The following is a 22,509-nucleotide window of genomic DNA, read 5'->3' as shown; positions in this document are numbered from 1 at the left end:
GTGGATGAGGGGAAGGCTGTGGACGTGATCTACCTTGACTTCAGTAAGGCTTTTGACACCGTTTCCCACAACATCCTCCTCAAGAAACTGGCTGCTCTTGGCTTGGACTGGCGTATGCTTTGTTGGGTTAAAAACTGGCTGGATGGCCGGGCCCAAAGAGTTGTGGTGAATGGAGCCAAATCCAGTTGGAGGCCGGTTACTAGTGGAGTCCCCCAGGGCTCACTGCTGGGGCCAGTCCTCTTTAATACCTTTATCGATGACCTGGATGAGGGGATCAAGTACACCCTCAGTAGGTTTGCAGATGACACCAAGTTAGGTGCGTGTGTCGATCTGCTCGAGGGAAGGAAGGCTCTGCAGGAGGATCTGGATAGGATGGACCGATGGGCTGAGGTCAACTGTATGAAGTTCAACAAGGCCAAGTGCCGGGTCCTACACCTGGGACACAACAACCCCAAGCACCGCTACAGGCTGGGAGATGAGTGGTTAGAAAGCTGCCTGGCAGAGAAGGACCTGGGAGTATTGGTTGATAGGCAGCTGAATATGAGCCAGCAGTGTGCTAGGGTGGCCAAGAAGCCCAACAGCATCCTGGCTTGTATAAAAAGCAGTGTGGCCAGTAGGTCTAGGGAGGTGATTGTCCCCCTGTATTCAGCTCTGGTGAGGTCGCACCTCGAGTACTGTGTTCAGCTTTGGGCCCCTCGCTACAAGAAGGACATCGAGGTGCTCGAGAGAGTCCAGAGAAGGGCAACGAAGCTGGTGAGGGGTCTGGAGAACAAGTCTTACGAGGAGCGGCTGAGGGAGCTGGGATTGTTTAGCCTGGAAAAGAGGAGGCTCAGGGGAGACCTTATCGCACTCTACAGGTACCTTAAAGGAGGCTGTAGCGAGGTGGGGGTTGGTCTATTCTCCCACGTGCCTGGTGACAGGACAAGGGGGAATGGGCTAAAGTTGCGCCAGGGGAGGTTTAGGTTGGATATTAGGAAGAACTTCTTTACTGAAAGGGTTGTTAGGCATTGGAATGGACTGCCCAGGGAAGTGGTTGAGTCACCATCCCTGGAGGTCTTTAAAAGACATTTAGATGTAGCCCTTAGTGATATGGTTTAGTGGAGGTCTTGTTTGTGTTAGGTCAGAGGTTGGACTAGATGATCTTGGAGGTCTCTTCCAACCTAGACAATTCTGTGATTCTATGAGCAGCAACACGTTCATCTTAAGCCATAACCATTATTTCAAATATTGGATTTGAAAGCCTGAAATACACCGAATACATATTTCTTCCCATTTCCCATTACAAAGCATGCAGTGGCAAGAACCCCAACACATCACTAGACTTTCCACATCTAAGGCATTTATATACAAAGATAAAAACAAGCAGACAACATATTTTATCATCCTTTGATACACTGCCTAAAATCTCACATTGCTTTAAGCAAGATAAAATGTAGCCTCACCTCATTAAAGGTGATCCTACAAACCAAAAACATATGTGGTACAATACAGAGGTATCCACAGTCCACATGTGCTGGGTTTGTTTTGGTTTTTGGTTTTGTTTTTTTTCAATCTGCCTAGTATCTTGATAGGTTCTGGGACCTTGGTATTTTGGAGAATAATGGAATAAAACAGAAGAAATTAAATCAACTAAACAACTGTATTACAGTTCAGTACAATGAAAAAAAACTGTGAGAATATGGGAGTGATTGGGGTATCATTCATTGTACCCCTTTGCCTTGATGATTCCACTGTTCTCTATTTTTCCATTCTCCCCATCAGATCATCCCAGCTGGCCAGCACGAACTGAAAGGGTTGTTAAAGAATACAGCACTGTTGTAGAGTTATTACAAAACCATTTCAGATGTTTCAGATCATAATCTATACATCAAGTGCACTTGTTCTTGCAGGTTTTTTTTTTCTTTAAATTCAATTCATTGTGCATATTATACCAAAACAAATGCTAACCTTTGCTGATATTCAATGCATTAATACTACTGGAGAGAAAAAGAGAATACTTTTTAGAAAATTCTTTTGTTCAGAAACCTATAAAATGCTACTAGTTGCATGTGACTGCAGCTAAGGCAAAGCCTAGCGGAATTATTTTCTTTCACATATTTCTTCTAACAAGAAGAGAACATTAATGACAATATTTTTTTACTTGCTCATTTCCCCCCCCCCAAAAAAAAAAGGGAAGAACCTTCCCCCCCCCTTTCTTCTTTCTCTTGCATTTTTAAAAATCCAAAGCACTTAGTAAGAACTTAAAGCCCGTTCCTGCTGCAAAATGTTCAAGTGACATTACTGATACATTACAGAAAAATCTCACAATATTACACTATATGATGGTCAAGAAAGGTAGAGAAGCAATGATGACAACTATGTTCATTTTGAAGCATGGTATTACCTATTAATAAGGTATTGTCATATGCTTCACAGGTATGAACTTGCACATTGCCAAATGTTAAAGAAAACAAGAGATAAAAATCAGATAAGGACACTTAAAATTAAATTGGTGACCATATTTACGTAGATATAAGTAGTCCAATTTAATCTTAAACTCTATGCCAATTAACTTGCAAGCATACGGCAAGGGTCTATTCTGACTCATTATCATGCCTTAATACCAAGTTGCAGTACCATCAATTCAAACATCTACCTTCTACTAACATTGCTCTGAAACCACAGGTATTTCCCCTCTTTTATTTTGATCATTTCTGATCACTTTCCCAAACTCCCATCACAATCTAGATACATTTTTCAGAGGGCAAAAGCACTGTTCAGATTCTTTCTGCTTTAGTTCAGGTGTCAAATTAAGCACACAGCTATTAAATGATAATTTGGCCACTGAGAACATGTGCAGGTAGATTTAATAAGTGCCCTTCTGTGTTCCCAGTAATTCATAAAATGGAAAATTACTTCCAGCAACATCGCTAAAATCTTCAAAAATCAGTTCTTTCTAGAGTAATGCACAAACAAAATTTCTGGACACAAATCTACAACCAAGTATTTGGAGAAAACCAGTGACCACAAATTCTCTTATTGTTGAAGTAGCAGTCTTTCAATTAAAGCTTCCTTATAATAGGGGTCTTGCAGGAAGATACAAATCTCTCAGAATGATATGTTACTGTTCTTTACAGAACCAGATGCTAACAGAGATACTGCCTTGAAACAGAAAGACTCACCATTTGCATAAATTTTACCACAGCACAACTGCAAATGTGCTGGGAAATTAATCAAAGCACCCAGCGTACACACCTCAAAGAAAACAAAAACCTTTCAAAATGGTGCAGAAGTTACCGTTGAGGTCCAAACTTGTCCATCCTGATCATTCCTGTGTGGCTAACGGGTATTGCTTTGGCTTGACAGGACATTTGTCTTCCTGAATCTATTTCTGCCCACAAGACCTCTTATAAGCCATTTTACCGCATTTACTACAGAAACTACTCTTCTTTAAAAAGTGGAATAAATAAACCATATTTTTCCAACTGTAATTATTTTTACCATAGAACCTTCTCTGTGATGTAGGTAAAATATCTTGATTTTGTCACCCTCTTGACTGTGTGAGGAAGAGAGGGTAATGCAGAAAGGCCAGTAAAAGCAAAATGCATCTTTATTACTACTAAGGTGAAAAATTGTTTTTTACTTTTATCTGGGGCTTTGGATTGTAAATATTGCTATTCAATGAATTTTAATACCTCCAAAAGCATGGAAGAAGCATATTGATTTCTCTAAATTTTGTAACAAATGTTCCACCAGACAAGCACTGACTTTCTCTGCCTGACAAGGCCAAGTGCCGGGTTCTGCACTTGGGGCACAACAACCCCAAGCAGCGCTACAGGCTAGGTGATGAGTGGTTAGAAAGCTGCCTGGCAGAGAAGGACCTGGGAGTATTGGTTCATAGTCGGCTGAATATGAGCCAGCAGTGTGCTAGGGTGGCCAAGAAGACTAACAGCATCCTGGCTTGCATAATAAACAGTGTGGCCAGCAGGGCTAGGGAAGTGATTGTCCCCCTGTACTCGGCTCTGGTGAGGCCGCACCTCGAGTACTGTGTTCAGTTTTGGGCCCCTCACAACAAGAAGGACATCGAGGTGCTCGAGCGAGTCCAGAGAAGGGCAACGAAGCTGGTGAGGGGTCTGGAGAACAAGTCTTACGAGGAGCGGCTGAGGGAACTGGGATTGTTCAGCCTGGAGAAGAGGAGGCTCAGGGGTGACCTTATCACACTCTACAGGTACCTTAAAGGAGGCTGTAGCGAGGTGGGGGTTGGTCTATTCTCCCACGTGCCTGGTGACAGGACAAGGGGGAATGGGCTAAAGTTGCGCCAGGGGAGGTTTAGGTTGGATATTAGGAAGAACTTCTTTACTGAAAGGGTTGTTAGGCGTTGGAATGGACTGCCCAGGGAAGGGGTTGAGTCACCATCCCTCGAGGTCTTTAAAAGACATTTAGATGTAAAGCTTAGTGATATGGTTTAGTGGAGGATTTCTTAGTGTTAGGTCAGAGGTTGGACTCGGTGATCTTGGAGGTCTCTTCCAACCTAGATGATTCTGTGAATATTTGACATGGGAGAAGGTTACACGGTGAGAATAATGCAACACACTGCACAAAAATGCATTACTTTCTCAGCAAGTACAGAAAGACCAAAGGTAACACTGCCAAACTACCCAGCTGTGGAACATGCAAGGAAATATTATTACACTGCATAAGAAAAAAACATTATGAAATGTAAATCTATCATATTATTAAAACTTAAAAATGGTAGACAGACATGGATATATCACCCATCATAGATTTCATTTAGATCATAGATTTCTTTTGGTTTGTACCACGACAGTATCAAATGTTGCAACACAAAGTTGACAGTAAGTTGCATTCTTTCCCTACCTCAGGAACTGTGAAAAAATATTATCCTCTTCTTTCATAATTATTTTTTATCCCTTTTCCAAAAGACTCCATCTTTGTTTTTCTTGTTCAGTCAGCATAGGTTTACGAAAGGCAGGTCCTGCTTGGCGAACCTGATCTTCTATGACGAGATGACATGCTTAGCATCCTGCACAATGTGCTTTAGGTGATATTGCTTGGCAGTGGGTTGGACTAGATGATCTTCAGAGGTACCTTCCAACCTCAAACATTCTGTGATTCTGTGACAGGGGAAATACTGTGGATGTTGTTTACTTGGGCTTTAGCCAAGTATTTGATACTATCTCCCACAATTTCCTCCTGGAGAAACTGGCTGCTCATGGATTGGATGAATGTATTGTTCAGTGGATAAAAAGCTGACTGGATGGCCAGGCCCAAACCATCATTGTGAGTGGAGCTAAATCTGGCTGGCAGCCAGTCATAAGTGATCCCCAGGGCTCAGTATTAGGGCCAGTTTCTGATTAATATTTTTTATCAACAATTCTGATAAGGAGATCAAGTGCACCCTCACTAAACTTGCAGATGACACCAGGTTGGGCAGCAACCTGGATTTACTTCAGGGGAGGAAGGCTCTGCAGAAGGATCTGGACAGGCTAGATTCATAGGCCGCATCCATTCACAAGACGTTCAACAAGGTTAAATGCTGAGTGCTATGCTTGGGCCATGACAATCTCATGAAGAAGGATGGGGGAAGAGTGGCTGGAAAGCTGCCCGGCAGAAGAGGATCTGAGGGTGCTGGTAAAAAGCCAGCTGAATAGTGTGCCCAGGCGGCCAAGAAGGTCGATGCCATCCTAGCTGTAGTGGGTTTACGTGGCAAGGTTTTGGTAGCAGGGGGCCATAGGGGTGGCTTCTGTGAGAAGGATCTAGAAGCTGCCCCATGTTTGGTAAGGGCCCCACTGCTGACCAGAGCTGAGCCAATAAGTGATGTTGTTTTGCGCCTCTGTGAGAGCATATTTAAGACAGGGGAAAAAAAACAAAACGCTGCGCCACACAGCAGCTGGGAGAGTGAGAGGAGTGAGGAACAGCCTTGCAGGCGCCAAGGTCAGTGAAGGAGGAGGGGGAGAGGTGATCCAGGCACCGGAGCCGAAGTCCCCTGCGGCCTGTGGTGAGGACCATGGTGAAGCAGCCTGTCCCCCTGCAGCCCATGGAGTACCACGGTGGAGCAGGGTTCCGCACTGCAGTCTGTGGAGGAGACCACGGTGGAGCAGGTGGACCTGCACCGACAGAGACTGCAGCCTGTGGAAGACCCCTGCCGGAGCAGATTCCAGGCCGGACCTGTAGCCCGTGGAGAGGAGACCACGCAGGAGCAGGTGACCTGGCAGGAGCTGCTGCCCGTGGGGGATCCAGGTTGGAGCAGTTTGCTCCTGAGGGATGGACCCCGTGGTACAGACCCATATCTGGAGCAGTTCTTGAAGAGCTGCTGCCTGTGGGCAGCCCACGTTGGATCAGCTCAGCAAGGACTGCATCCCATGGGAGGGACCCCACAGCACAGGAGACAAGAGTGACTGAGAAGGAGTGGCGGCGAGGTGCTATAGACTGACCATAACTCCCATTCCCCCGTTCCCCTGTGCCGCTCGGGGGGAGGAGGTGGAAGAGGGTGGATAGAGGGGAAGGTGCTTTTGGTTTCTTTCCTTTGTTTCTCACTTCTCTAGCTTGTTAGTAATAGGTAATAAATCTTACTATCTCCCTATGCTGAGTCTGTTTTGCCCATCACGATAATTACTGTGCAATCTCCCCGTCCTTATCTCAACCCTTGAGCCCTTTTCATCGTATTTTCTCCCCGTTCCTCTTTGAGGAGGGGGAGTGAGAGAGCAGTTGTGGTGGAGCTCGGCCGCCCACCCGAGTAAAACCACCACACTAGCTTCTATCAGAAGTGTGGCCAGCAGGACCTAGGGAAGTGATTGTCCTTCTGTATGTGGCACTGTTGAGTCCACACCTCAAATACTGTGTTCTGTTTTAGGCTCCTCATGACAAGAAGGACACTGAGGTGCTGGATTGCCTTCAGAGAAGAGCAACAAGGCTGGCACAGGGACTAGAAAACAAGACCTATGAGGAGCAGCTGAGGGAGGTGGGGCTGTTCAGTCTGGACAAAAGGAGACTGAGGGGAGACTTCATTGCTCCCTACAACTGCCTGATAGGAGGCCGCAGTGAGGTGTGTTGATCTCTTCTCAGACAAGAAGTGATAGAACTTGAGGAAACAGCCTCAAATTGCACAAGGCAGGTTTAGATTGGATACCAAGAGGAATTTCTTCATAAAAGGGCGGTTAGGCATTGGAACAGGCTTTTCAGGGAGGTGGTGGCATTGCCATCCCTGGAGGTATTTAGGAGACACATGGATGTGGCACTTCAGGACATTTTAGTGATGGACTTGGTAGCATTAGGTTGATGAATGAACCTGATGATCTTACAGGTCTTTTCCAACCTAAATGATTCTATGATTCAGTTTCTCTTCTTTTGTTTCCTATCTCCTGAAACGTCTTCCTGTACAGATCCACTCACTTCCAACATAGTCACGGGGAAACAAAAAGCAAGGTGACTTGCATTCATTACCTCCCAGCTTCTAATCATCTAATAGCTCTGTGTTCCTGCTGCTATTACTGACCCTTCTGCATTTAAATGTTTCTGTGTGGATTTAAACACCTTAAACTTACAAACTAAATTGCAATGTATAATGATAGCTCTGAAAAACAAATCTCCCTGTAATTAACTGTTTTATCAACACAGATAAACAGTTAAGCCTCTTTCTGAAGACCATTTGTCTCAGATTCTTAGTCTGACAGTAATAATTGCACAATCGTTACTGCCTATGATTATCGCCCCAAAGCTCTGACAATAGATTAAAGTTTAGCACTGGTCAAACACATAGCTGAAGAATGGTCTCCACCTCAAGAACTCGGTTGAAAAAAAATCACAGTCCAACATATTTAACTGTGCTTACAAATCAAAGCTGACCGAACTGCATCTTCACAAAGACTTTCAACTCAAACACCACAAATGCTGCTCTTCTCAATTACAGCTGAATTTCTCCACTGCACAAAACCCTCAGTTTTGGCTGACTTCTCATATGCCAGCTGTTTGTCCTCTTTTTCTCAGGTCACAGCCCTCAGTTAAATATGTCTGTATCTTCTAAAATAGGTGCCCACTTCCTCACTCAAATTCCTTCTTTAGACTGAATTCCTCAGTGCTGTTTTGCACTTTTCAGCATTGGCCAGATAAATTCCAACTGTAATATATTTGAATTAAAATGTGAACTCACAGGTCAGAAATGTGTGCAGTTGTACATAAAATAGAATGCTCCAGAAATAACTGTTTCCCTCGACAGAAAGTAGAGACATTTTACATTGTACAAAACTAAGTTTTGTCTTTTGTCTCAACATGCAGTTTATGTAACAAGGTTCAGAACATGGCAGGTATACAAGCAAATAAAAAGACCTCAGGGGATGCAGTTCTGATACACAGATACCTATCCATCAAAGGTGCTTCTAACTAATCTGCTTGTAGGAAGAAATTTGAAATTGCACATTCTTGTGAAATTGCAACTCTCATTTCCTATCAGAAAACCCTTAGCAATTTACCTGTGCAGAGGTCTGAGAGAAGCCCTGAGTAAAACATGGTGAAGATGCAGGAAAGCAAATATAAGGCCTTAGGAGTAGGCAGGTAGCAGACACCTACACAAGGACCATGCAAGAAAGGTAGAAGAGCTGAAGAAACCCACTGGAGACAGAACCTTGAAGAAAAGTCAGAAAGGCTGGCTAAGGGGTAGCAACAAGTGATGAACCAGATACTTGCCTTAGGGTGCACCCAAATTGTACATTCTTCATACCCCGCTGGAGGGAAAGAATACAAATAAACTTTCATTCCTCCTCTGTACTCTCCAATTTATAAACAAACTATACAGCCAGAGAGGAAAAAAAGCAGGATCTCCCAAATTGACAAGACCTCCACGTTCAACATGTTGGAGAAAAACAAAAATAAAAACAAACAACAACAACAACAAAAATCAACAACTCTCAATCCCAACATTTCCAAGTAAAACAAAACATGAGAACTGAGATACCACAGATGATATGGTCAATAAAACCAGTTCTATAATTATTAATATTTACAGCAAAGCGATTGCAAACTGAAAACTGAGATCTGTCTCCCGCCTCTCACCATAAATCAACTATATATTGCTCACAGCAAGAAAGTACTGTTACTAATTTTAGTCTATTATGTTCAACCTCATTCACTTCTTTAGTTCTTGTTCATTTGACCTACTGGCATAAGAAGTAAGACTAGAATTAAAAAAGAAACAAATCACTTTCCTGACTACTAAACACCAGTTAAGTAACATTTAAGACTGATGAGCTGCTGCTCTAAAATGAATATTTATTAGTTCCTGGACTCATTTTTTTCATTCTGATTTTTTGGAAGATATTGCAGTTGAGATATTATGAAAGTAAACTGCAGAAATAAGATACACAATTTTCTAGCCTAAACACTATTTATGCAATGGAACTAGTTGACACCAACACTGAGAAGTAGATTATGGCATACAGCTGTGGTCTAGAATAACTGTTCATTACTACAGTCTGCTGTTCTTATATAAGCCACATAAATTGTGCAGAAAAAATATAAATGCCCTAAATCCAAAAAGCCATTATTGTAATACTGAAGCTTTCTTTAACCTTCCTTTTTCATACAATTAAGGTCCTTGGAAATTTCAGTCATTATTAATCACATTGCAGATGTTAAGCTTGAATTGCCCCCCCCCCCAGAAATGAGTTTCTCAGATGACGTATTTTAAGGCACTAGTGCTTCTGTCTTTCCTCTCTACTCTCAGTCTGTGGTTCAGTCCTGAGAGGAGAGAAGTAATTTCTGGGAAGCTCAATTCCAATCATCTCCACCTCATGCCACTGGGATGTCACGAAAACACTGGTCCCTAAAAACATGGGGCTTACAACGCAGATTGATTTGAAAACAAATGGAAAAAAAAAAAAAAACACCCACATATCAGGAGTATAGATTTGGAATTAGCTAATGACTCTGAAGTGCCAGAAGAGTTTGAGTGTGAGAACACTTCTGGAGAAAACACTATGTATGTCACAGTGAGGTTTCCATAATACACAGGTCAAATAATATTTTCCTTGAGATTTGACTTTCTGTGGACTAATAATAGAATTTTTCTGCTGTCTGTCATCACATCACTTGTCAGCTGCATATCACCCTAAAAAATTCAGCAGGCCAGTAGCTGGTTACTAATTTTAGCTTGTTTTATTCATTTATGGTTTTTTTTTTTCCTCCTTTACTGTGACAAAAAAAAACCAAAAAAAACAGAAAACCACACATCTCCAAGAGGCTTCTTTGTAATGATTCATGAATGCTTAAAGATGAGCTATCGTTTTGTTGTTAGGTGGAACACAGCTCCACTGCAGACATATTTCCTGCACTACTTCCTACATATTCAGGTATAGTTCTCATATGGCATATGGATATACTCCAGCTATTGCTATTCCTTATTTCAGTGGAAATGCTATGGAATATTAATACACAAAACAGCAAAGTATAGCATGTATGCCTCTTTCAAATTAGAATTTGATATAATTTACCTCTGAAACAAAACAAAGTCTATTTTTATGCATATATTTCCCATCAGAATGGGATGACTCTAAGGGACTACTTATGGAGTGTGTGCACGTCTGCATACATATATAAAATAATGAAAGTGCCTTAATATCCAAGTTGGAATTACTTTACAAACACAGCTGTATTTTCTGTTGGGGAGATAAAACTAAGATAACAGCAATGCACCTCTGGACATACTTGTAGAAAAGCTGAAAAAATTCTACTGCAGGCAGGTACATTCACCTGGACTTTTGCCTGTATTTACTTGATTAAAAAAAAATTTGTTTGAACTCTCAAACAGCCTTCTAAAAAGAAGATGGCATTTGCCAAAACTGTACAAACGTAGAATATTGGCATCAAAAGATAGTCCTGTATAATAAAGCACTCCATTGAAGATACATATGTCTTCTATGCCACTCTCTTGTACTCTATTGGCATGAGAATAACATCAGATTGCACTGAAGAAAATGTCTGTAAAGAATTTAAACATCTCATTCATGTCTTTATGAAAATTTTAAGAAAAACTCTTCTCTGTATTATTCAGACAGAGGCACATAATCCTTTATTGCATGTGTCTCTCAAGGCAGGTTGCCCTCATGTGACAAAGTCTGTTGCTACCATACTTTCCGATGCGCACTAATAACAACATCAATAAAATTACTTTAGTCACAGGATGCAAATGCACATGCAAAGCTGCTGAAGCTGAAAATTATGTTCTCCCAGTAACTTGAAAGAAAAATCAAATCACTGAACAACAGAGACTGAGATAATCCTGCAGAAGTAAGGCTCAACCACTATCCTTAACTTGTACTATCCTGTACCATCTTGAAGCAACAACTTTCAGTTGTTGACCTAGATACTTAGCTTGCACTCCAGATGTTCAGAGTCTTCGCTGCTGCATTTCATTTCTTACAGGCGGTATCAATAGGTACTCCATTAAAATTCTCAAAGCACCAGATAAGCTGAGGAATACAGAAGTGTTATTCAGCCTTTCTTAATGCTCTTACCCTACATTGTTGTTTCACTATTTTTGTTCAGTAATGAAAGGTTTGGGAAGCATTAAGGAAAAATAAAATTAAAAAAGCTGTTAAGAAAAATGCTTTAACAGTATCTGGAGAAACAGTTAACAAATAATTAAGTATTAGTAGTACTTAGTACATCATCCCTTCTTCTGTGGACGCTGACTAGAGAAAACTCACAGTAGTCTCTGACCTGAGTGCTACTGTCACTACTTTTCTAGGCAACAAAACAAGCATTATGTTATTGATTCTCTCTGTGATACTGACAGCCTAGAGCCAGACATTTAAATTTAACTAGACCGCTCATTTAATTTGCCATTCATACTACACAGGATTTACAGCGAGAATATGGCTAAAGGAAACCTGGGTTCAGCTCTTGGATTCAAATTATTATAGTGTTGTATTTTAAGAGGAACCCCAGTACAGCGTTCAAATACTCCAACACATGATACACTAAGATCACTCTCCACAGATTATTTTAACTGTGCATAAGTCTGTGTGCTGTATTCTAGCCCTATTTCCTTCTTCTCTAGGCCACAGCCTTCGAGAGGAAAGGCATGAAGTGTGTATCAGAGAAGGCAAAGTTGAAAGAGGGAAGGAGAAACAATGAATTTCATGCAGGTACAAAAAAATCCCAAAATATTAGAAGTGAATGCCTTCTACACATAGCCCACCTGTGGGCCTAGGTTACGGGAGGCAAAAGCAACCTCAGAAATAAACCCTCACTTCTTTATACCTGATATTAAAGCTATTTTAAGTTATTTTTACAATTCCTTATTTTGCACTTCCAAAAAAAAAAAAAAAAAGGAAGACAGTTGCTGAGGTCTTCACATTGTGAGTCCATACTCATACAAACAGGAATCCACACAGCAGGGACTTCACACCATTTCCTAGTTTATAGGGATGCAAGAAGAAAACAGAGGAATACATAAACTGCATGTATTTTATAAAAATGCTATCAGACCTTCCCAGAATAGATAACAATGCATTGTAGGAGTGCATTGGAAGTGTCAGATTGAAAAGGCAGCATTTATCTGGAGCTGGTATTCGCTGACATTTTAAAGAGGTTATTATCAAATATACAGAAGTTTTAGCTCCATTACCACTGTGTGGATGTCACTGGTAAGTGATAACTTCTTAATGGCAGTCACTGCAGAAGTTAATTCAAATCTTTTAAAATAATCAAATCCACATCCAATATAAGGGATAAACACACAGCTAAAAATCTTAGATACTGTCTGAAGACTGTTATGGCTGTCACTTTGACACTTGAATGATAATATAACTGTTAAACAAAACAACAGCAACAACAAAAAAAGGATTGCGTGCATCCAGACTGCACAGCCTTCAGAGAAATATCTTGAGTGCCAACAGACACCTAAGTTGGAAGGTATTCATAGCCTTCAGCTTTTGTAAGCAACACTATTTACTATAAAGAACATAAGTTCATAAGGAATTGTTTCCAATTATTATAAACACTAAAATTAATTATTTCCAGAAAAAAAATAAATATATATATATATATACATCTTGGATTAAAAAATAAAAAAGACACCACCACCACCAAAGCATGAGTAACAACAACAAATGCTCATCCAAAAATCACCTGCTGCCTTTGTCACACCTTGTCTCAGAACAGATAGGTAAGACAGACAAAAAAAAAGTGAACAACAACAACAAAAAACACCACACAGAAATTTAAAGAAAGTCAGAGTAGTAATTGCAATGGTGGAGGACAGGGCAAAGATCACAGAGAAGATTTACAGTGTGTCAATGTCAGGCAGATGGATTCCTGGGAGAACTGAAGCCCCTCAGTTTTGCTATGCTGTTACTACACTGCAAATCCTTTTCTACTAAAAGAGAGGAATATTGAATAAAATACCTATAAAATCTTAGTGGTGGTAGCTGAAGAAATGTGACTTTTAAGTAATTGCACTTCTGTGAATATCTTTGCAGGCCTGAATGGTGAGAATGATAAATCATAATCACACCTCTTTCCAAGCAAATGCATGAAAGTAGCCCTCCCCCCGCCCCCCGAAAAAAAAAAAAAAAAAGGACAAAAAAAGTGAGTATAAAGAAAAAGATCAGGAATCTAGCAATGTTATTGAGATGAAATACTGGTTATTTTATTTAATCCATGTCACCTCAAAACACTATTTTCATAAGAACAATAATTATGGAAGATAGATATTGCTGGTGTGGGAAATATTGGTATACCTGTATTCCATTTATTTATTCTCTTTAAACTTCCTCCCCTTCTGCTATTCTGGTTCACATCATCCCTGTGCATAATAAGACTTTAAAGGAATCATTACCCTTACCCTATAAAAAAAATGCTTTGGGCTGAGAACAGAGGAAGTGAAAATCTCAGAGGAAGGTGAATAATCAGTACTCTTTCAAAACCAAGTCTTAAACACTCTGAAAACTTCACCACAGTTGAGTGCCTATAAAGAGGAGGCAACTAAAAATCACTAGTCTCACAAAACTCTACTCTTTAGCACATTAAGAACTCTGCTTAAAAGGGTCCTTCTTTATGAAGAACTATTTTCATTTCTACCAAGTTCTGCTCACTTATAAAATAAATGACTAATGTGATATTTTATCTAGACATATTAATGCAGATGGCTTCAGAAACCAGACTGCTGTTGAGTTATATTTAGAAAACATGAGGGAAAACAGCCCAACATAGCAATTCTTTTCTGCTGCTGAAGATTTCCGAGACAGAAGCAACATGGCAACTGTTCTTACCTTCATGAATAAATATCTATGCAAACTCCAGCTGTGAATTAGCAAAAAATATCTTCACAAAGGAAAAAAAATGTTATTGTTAAACCCTGTAACATATATGCTGAAGGAGGGGAAAATTTTCCAAAATCAGTAATAATGGCACATGACCATGAAAGAGAAGTCATATTTATAACACAGCCATTTGTTTAAAAATCTGTCAGAGGCATACAGAGGTGACGTGGCGAACAGCACCATTACTCCACCTCACTTAAAACACATGAACAGCATATTGGAAGGCAAGGCACCAGGGATTTCCACCACCAGAGGAAAGCCTGCTCTTGCTTACAAGCTTACAGTCCAATGATTTTTATAGTCATATTGCTAAAAGCCCAAGAAACTACTTCAACCTTCTGTAAAATAGAATTGTTACCTGGTTGATGAGACAGAGAGTCCCTTCCATCCCTTCTTGCAACCCATCTCTCTCAACTATTTTTATGGCTTTCATCAGATGTTAAGATAACAATTTGATGATATAACAAGTTAATGATATACAAGGGTTGCCATCCTTTAAAAAAAGGTGTTATCATTAATACTCATTCACAGTTGGTGTAATTACTTAGAATTGGAGACAGAATTAAACTTTCTTGTAAGTAGATGTAAAGGTAAAATGAAATGAAACAAGAAGCTTCTACCCTCTCCTATATTAGCCAGGTGTAGGAGGTCAACCAGCAGTTAGCATCACAAATTTGAAACAAATGCATTAGAAGCTGGGAAGCCAGAAATGACTATAACATTGATCTATCTCAAGGGAAGTTCCAAGTTTCCCCAGCAACTTATTCAAATTTATAAGAATGATCTTTAATTCCTTCTGTCTGAAGATCTCAATCAAAACCTTAATTCACTATCACCATTAATTCCCACATCAGTTCATTTAAGTCTCACATTCTCTTAATATCAAAAGTATAACTACACAGAGAAAGAAAAATCTAACTAGCCCTAATAAAACTCTGCCCATAAAACTAAACAACTCCAGACGTTTTGCTTTTTTAAGTCATAAACTTAGTTGTGTTTTAAGATCACCAGAAAAGAAGTGTTCCTCCTAGACTCATTCTTGTTGTTTTTATTTTGTTTTTAAATACAGAAACATAATCCAAGCAGGACAAAAATTGGCTGCTCTAGAGGCAGATGTTTTGCACTGGATAGTTTGCAAGTTTATTCTACACTACCACTGGATTTGGAAACACTTTTCTTACTAGTGAGCTTCAGAAGTAAGGTTTGTTGGAAAACACTACACAGTGACAGCCATACAATGTTTCTGTTGCTTTTTGTAGATGCTTTTACATACATTGCTAAATGAATCTTTTGGATATTCTTCTAAACAGCTAGAGCTAGAGTTGGTTGCCACTTTGAGACAAAAAATTGTAGTTCATCTCCTCCAATCAAAAAAATCTTTGTCCTGATCACAACAAAGTTATTACAAGGGCTTTTATCTGATATTGCAAAAGAAACAGCAACTGTAGCACTACAAACCCCACAATCTGGAAGATGTTATTATTCCACGTGTGAAGAAACTCACAAGATTGTCAAGCAAAAATTATAAACTGAAGTCAATTTTTACATAAATTGAATTAAACCTTAATTCAAATTTATTAAGACTTTTTGTCTAGATAGTCATGGGGGACTTGACTTCAAATATCTCAAGACCACCAGAGATGAATCAAAATTCCAATTACTTTTCCTAATAGCCATTTAAAAAAAAAGGATATATATATTTTTTTCCAGGATATAATACCAAATATCACATTTAAAAGTGCATGAAATCTATGAGTGCGCAGGAAAAACGTGACAAAGTATTTGTCCTACTGATAATATGTGATATAGTTAATACAAACGCTTTTTCTCCCATTGTTATCGTATACTGCCAGTAACGTTTGTATATATTTTATTCCCTTCTTTAACACATTTGTTACGCATTGCCATCACCAAGATTAAGCTCCCACCCCAAAATTAACACCTTTCTCCCTTTTCTCTAGAAGCAAAAGGCTCAAGCCTCACTGACCTCTAAAGGAATATTTTTTTCACCTTGCAGTTTCAATAGACCATGTAGCATGAACTCAGTAACCACGGCTTTTTGTTTTGGTTTGGTCAAAATGATAACTTGTATGAGTGCTTGTCTCCAATGGTACCCGTTACATACTTGAAATTTTTTCTAGGATCTTCCTATACCAGGCTATCAGAAAGGCAGTAAATGAAGAGTTACCTAAAACTTCCTATGCCAAGTGATGCCAGAGCTCTTATTCCAGACAGAAGTTGCTTTTGCTCTTCCCCCTTGGCCTCCAGTTTACTCGGTCACTGTTCATTTTAAGGGACTGAGTTATTTAAAGTATCAGTTCCACATCCAGCATCACAAATCACTATACTGTTATGTATTCTAAATGCAATACTTTCCAGCAAGGTAAGCTTTCTAAAAATAATACTAATCATCTATAAAAAAAGTCTATGAAATCTGATGACTATAATCAAAGTACTTCTTAAATCCTTAACTCAGGAATTGTGAATTTTAAATACATCAATTACTTTATTTCTTATTTGCTACTCTTATGAGTCAGCTTTGATCTGCTAAAATAACATAAAAAAGACATGTTTTTTTCCCTCTCAAGATTTTTATTTCTGCATGATAAACAAAATGATTCTTTTGTTAGCATTTAAAAATGACATTAAGATGACACAGCAAAGTGGTAGGGGTGAGAATGAGTGGGAAGCTGATCAGAAGCACAACGTGCTTCTTGGATGTTCAGAGAACAGATGAAGCCTCAAGGGAAACTTGGAAAAAATATTCTGCACAGAAACAATTCTAGATATATACTGCATTTTAATCTTTCTCTCCTACATTTTTTTTTTCTCCAATGAGAATATTTGCTGGAAAACATATTTTCTTTATTGATGGTTGTCTAATCTGCCACATACAACTCAAGGCATAATCCTGTTTATGACATTACCACTGGTTACAATGTAAAATTCCTCCACCTCCTAGCTAAATGCAATTATCCAGGCTGAAAGCAGGATGATCAAAAAAGGCTCTGTTCAGCAAAACATTTACAAGCTTAACTTCTAGCACACGCTTGTGTCTTCAAGGATACCTGTCTTCAGCAAATGAAGATGTGAGGATAGAACATACAGAATTTCTTTCTCTGTGCTGGTAAGCACTCAGGCTGCCATTATTGCTGTGCTCCATACAATGATATAACCACAGCAGTGCCAGCTGGGTTAAGGCTGACTGTCAGACATTCACAAGCTACAAATTCAATTTCACATTTTTTTTTTTGTTTGTAAATGCGTTTACATTTGCTGAACCATTAATGCTCAACCATTTTTCTGCACCAGCCAGAGTAAACGTAACTGACCCAGGGAAGCAGAGAGTGCCAAGTGTTACAGAAGCATGGACAAGGAGGAGGAGGAGGAGAATACTCTGCAGAGCCAGGCATAAGATGACAGACATCAATGAACATTTGCAGGCAACAAGCCTGAAGAACAAGATGAAACACTGGTGAAACAGATAGCTATGATGAGGACAGTTTTGTACTTCATCAATACGTGTACTTCGTGTTCAATACAAGGAAGTCCAGGCATGCAATCAGCATTTATATACCCCTTGCCTGTGTGCCTGTATTACCCAAAGTTGCTGTGGCCAAACACCAAGTAAAAAATATGACAGGAAAATGAAGATGATACAAGTCACAAGTGCTGACTTGATCCCGGGACCAGGAACATTTCCCCAGATCATTCTGTAATCACTAAGAGAAAAGGACTGTTCTCAAAAATGCAGAAAGGGCTCCCAGGCAGCCTGTCTGCAACAACAGGAACCCAACTTAAAACAGAGATCGGGGGACAAAGGAAAAAAAAATAGAGGAACAAGTTGGGTTATGGTTTACCAGCCAACAGTAAAAGCAGACAGCAGTATATCTGAAAACTGTCTTTTTATTTATTTATTTATTGGGGGGGGGGGGGGGGGGGGGGAGGAGAGGGAAGAGGAGGACTAAAGCACAAGAAAAAAATGTTAAAAGGCCAAGATTCTCAAGAAATGTCATGTCTCTTCATGCAAAACAGGGGCACGCTGGAAGAGTGGCATATACCAATTAAAAGAAAATCTCAGATCTAATCTTTGAGCCAAATTTAAATAAGCACTGTCTTATACAGCAGGCATTATAAAATTAAATGAATGTTTAAAACTCAAAACCAACTACATGCTTCATAGATTTGCTATTACTGACAATTCAAGAGCATATTGATGATTCTGTTAAGGTTGCTTTAACATAAGATGGAAGCCGTGAGTCAGAAGTGGCACAGTTAAAATGGAACTATATATTTGCTCTTTAAAGATCCATGAGATCTGTATCAATTAAGACCATGTTAAAATACAGAAATGCTGATTTACAAAGCCCCATCCATAACCTACATTCACCTTTCTCATTAAAGCTCTCACTTATATTTTACTTAAAAAGGTGAGAGAAAATTCAAGTACATATTCTACTTCTGTAGCCAAAACCCTGAAGTAGTGGCATGCAGTTTCACCTGTTACAGATGAGATATTCTTTATCTGTCTTTATCAAAGAAGCTACTCACACAGCCATTTACACCAGCACTGTCTCTAACCTAAACATATATATATACACACACTACATTTGTTGTCTCTTCTCTGTTTTGAGTTTGCAAGATACATCAATACATGTCTAATTGAATATTCTCATGAAACATATAATAAGACTCCAGAAGCAAGACTTCCTTCAACACACCCCTGTGTGAGCCACTGCTTACAGGCTGATATTAGCTGCAGCCATTGCAAAGGAGCCCTTCTGCCCCAGCAGCTGACAAAACCTCATGTCATTTATGGAAACCAAATCTCCAATTCCACAGCCATAAGCTTGCCTTACAGTCTGCCCCTCCTTAAACTGATAACAAAATAAACAAATTTATACACACACACACACACAGGAATGTCAATCTCAACACATTCAACTCTAGCCATACAACATACCTTACATAATTGCTTGCACTGACACTTGCATAAAGCCAAGCAAAAAATATAAAAAAAAAATAAGAAATCCATGTTGGCATGTCTATGAAAGATATAATGAATGGTTCCAGAATCTCCAGCCACAAATGCTAATCAAGATTTTAAAAAACATGCATTTCAAGGTAGGAAGTCTCTTTCTCCCAGAAAAACCCATATGATATAACTAGCTCACACAAAACCAAAGCAGTATTTTCCTGATTTATCCCCATCAGATATAGAGAGTTATTTTTCAATTTGTGGAAAACAGTCTGACTTCAAGCTTGGGAAAGCAGTCTGTCATTTACTATCTGACCTATGAAAAAATATTTATGTACAATAATTTATGTATTGACAATGCATTAATAGTATTAATCTATAAATCTTTGATTTAATATTCAGCTCCCAATTACCTACTACAATGAAATGCCGATATTGGATCATCCCTTTATTCCAGAATTCAGGCTACCAGAAGACAGATCCTTCCCATTCAAGTTCTCATTTAAAAAAAAAGAAAAAAAGAAGAAAAATTAAAATCTTTGTCCTAACTGCAATAAACGCATGTATTTAGGATGTACAACTCCTGCTGCGCATTTCTGAGTCCAAACTCTCACCTACTTCTCCACATGCTAGTTTCTATTATCCACAGCCTGAAGGACTCACTGACATCCTCTCCCCACTAAGTTCAGTTATCCAATTTTCAAAACATGCCCATGCTTGACGTTCTTTTTTTTTTTTTTTCTTTTTCTCCCTCATAACCAAAACACAAACAAAAATGAATTTCTCCCTAATTTCTGTGAATAACCCCCCTCATATTTCACAAGCATGTCCAGATCTTTTCTAAGTGTCTGGCAACCATTCTACATGTTACTTCTCATGTTGCATCCTGCAGTTCCCAATAGTAAGTTTCAAAGTGGCAGAAGTAGACACAAGCCCTACACCAGCCAAACAACTCAGTGACATGTTTGCTTTTGACACTTTTTGTACTTGAAGAGTAAACATTCCTCAAGTACAGAAGCCTCCAAAATGATTTTCAAGAGTCAAACAGCAGTTTTACCACTGAGTCACAAACAGCCGCAAGCATACAGGGATTCATTTCTAAAATGGGAAAGACACAGTACAGTATAGTCAGAAAAAAAAAAAAGGCAAAAAAATTGTGCTATCTTCTTAAATACAAACTGAGAAAATTTCAAATATTAATCTCCTAATGCCTACAGTTAAAAAGGCTGTGTATACTGCAGTCAACATATTCTTTAACTATAACAACACAATATCCAGTTACTTTTTTTGAGTTAATTTAACTCAAAAGATGTAATTAAAGCCACATGCAATATGAAACACTACCTTACAACATTTTTTCCATGTGAAACAATTATACCAAAACTCTTTTCTATACAAGAAAGAATTTTGAATGAAATCTCTCATTTTGATCTTTCCTGAATGACTGCTGCCTTTATGCTATTACAAAACTGTTACCTAGTCAGCATATTACTGTAGCATAAATGCCTCTCTCTAAAATGTCAAATGACATACAAAATATTCATACATCAGTCTGTTCTCAAAAAGTCAATCCAATTATGAAGTTGATCAAAATTAAAATATACACTTAAGTCTTTTCATTACCTGCAACCTTAATTATGATGATTTTATGATTTGGAACAGAAAGGTTTTCTGTTTTGTTTTTGTTTGTTTTGTTTTTTTTAACTCAGAAGTCAAACTGGATGCCAGAAAGATATACGTGTAAACTGATGTCTTCCACTTACCAATGGTGGAAGTTTGGTCCTGGCAGGAACCACAGGAGCCTCCTAATGCTGCCTCACCAAAGCATTTAGTTATGGCACATTACAGACTCAAGCCTTAGAGCGAAGAACTTCCTTCCTACACCTAGAGTCTCCAGCTTTTAAAAATCCTTAAACCAAATCTATGTGCAAAGTGTTATGACTTTCTGGCCAACAATAACTACCAAGTACTATCATTCATTTCAAAAGAACACCTATCACATGGTAATAATTTTGAAAACTAGTACCCTGTCCACATTCATGCAATGTCTGAGAAAATACAGGAGCCACATTTCATTGCATTTCAAGTCTTCTAAGTATCAACAAATCTGTGAAAACAGTCAGAAATAGCGTCAGTGGAAAAATCAGCATCAGATTTGAACATTTTAAAACTCAAAACAAGTCTCGTGTGGGACTTGAGCTCACACAAGCACGCTGCAAAGCCTATGTATAAATCTGGATACTTCTAATGTTTTGAATACAGCCAGTTCACTAGAATTATGGATTTGTCTGTAAGTGGTCACTTGTGTCACATAATAGTAGATCAATGAAAACTGTACTCATTCCTAGGCTAACGAGAACAATCATAGTTAAGGGTCTCCTGGCATTTCCATTACAAATCTATTTTCAGGGACTTGTATATCAGCTATAATAATATACTTCTGACTGAAACTTGATCTGAACCTATGCTTAACTCAATAAACATTCCTACACCTTTGAAAAGGCTTCTTTCAAAATTGGAAATAAAGCAAGTAATTTTTCCATCTACTTATATCATTAAGTATTTTATCCTGAGCAACATAAGGAGGCGTATGCTATTAGATATAAATATTACATATGTAATTTTATTAGGGATGGAATTACTAAAAGCATCTCATCTTGCAATCTTGCAAAGTGTCAGTGAAAAAGAGCAACAGGACAGCAGAATTGATTGAATGTTCACATAAATTTAAGGAAGATTTCAAACTGAATAAAAGGCATCCTTGGTCATTTCTGGACTTATATAAGTAGTGAAATGATGCAATTAGTTGCAAAATACAGCTTCTCATTTGTAAATATGACATGCATATTTACTTAATCACATTTCCCTCTTCTCTGTATGTTATCTGAAAGAATAAATTACTTCATAATAAGGAATAATAAAAAAGTTATGTTCCTAAATTATTTAATTTAGAAACTCAATCTAATGAACCTTCAAACTAATTTTATTTTACTTAAATTGTATGATTCCTTCAGTGCACATCTTGTTAAATGTGGATTAACACTGTTACTCTAGTGCCCTGAAGGGATCCCACATAGGTCATCAGTTCTTGAAAGAGGAGAAAAATTCCACAATGCCCAACAAATTCCTTTGGAGCTGCATGGTCTGTTAACTCAAAATACATTTTATAAAGGAAACATAAATATGAACTCAAAAAATGGATCATAATGACCT

General features: G+C 38.8%; 1 protein-coding gene across 8 annotated transcripts in view; it reads right to left on the bottom strand.

Annotated features, from left to right (window-relative positions):
• Window positions 1-22,509, bottom strand: part of GABRB2 (gamma-aminobutyric acid type A receptor subunit beta2) — a 172,187-nt gene that overhangs the window by 136,228 nt on the left and 13,450 nt on the right. The gene's annotated exons all lie outside the window — the stretch shown is intronic.

The sequence above is a fragment of the Cygnus olor genome, chromosome 14 (assembly GCF_009769625.2).
Source record: "Cygnus olor isolate bCygOlo1 chromosome 14, bCygOlo1.pri.v2, whole genome shotgun sequence".
Lineage (NCBI taxonomy): Eukaryota > Metazoa > Chordata > Aves > Anseriformes > Anatidae > Cygnus > Cygnus olor.
Note: the sequence above shows the minus strand (reverse complement) of the source record. Positions and strands in the feature narration are given on the sequence as shown.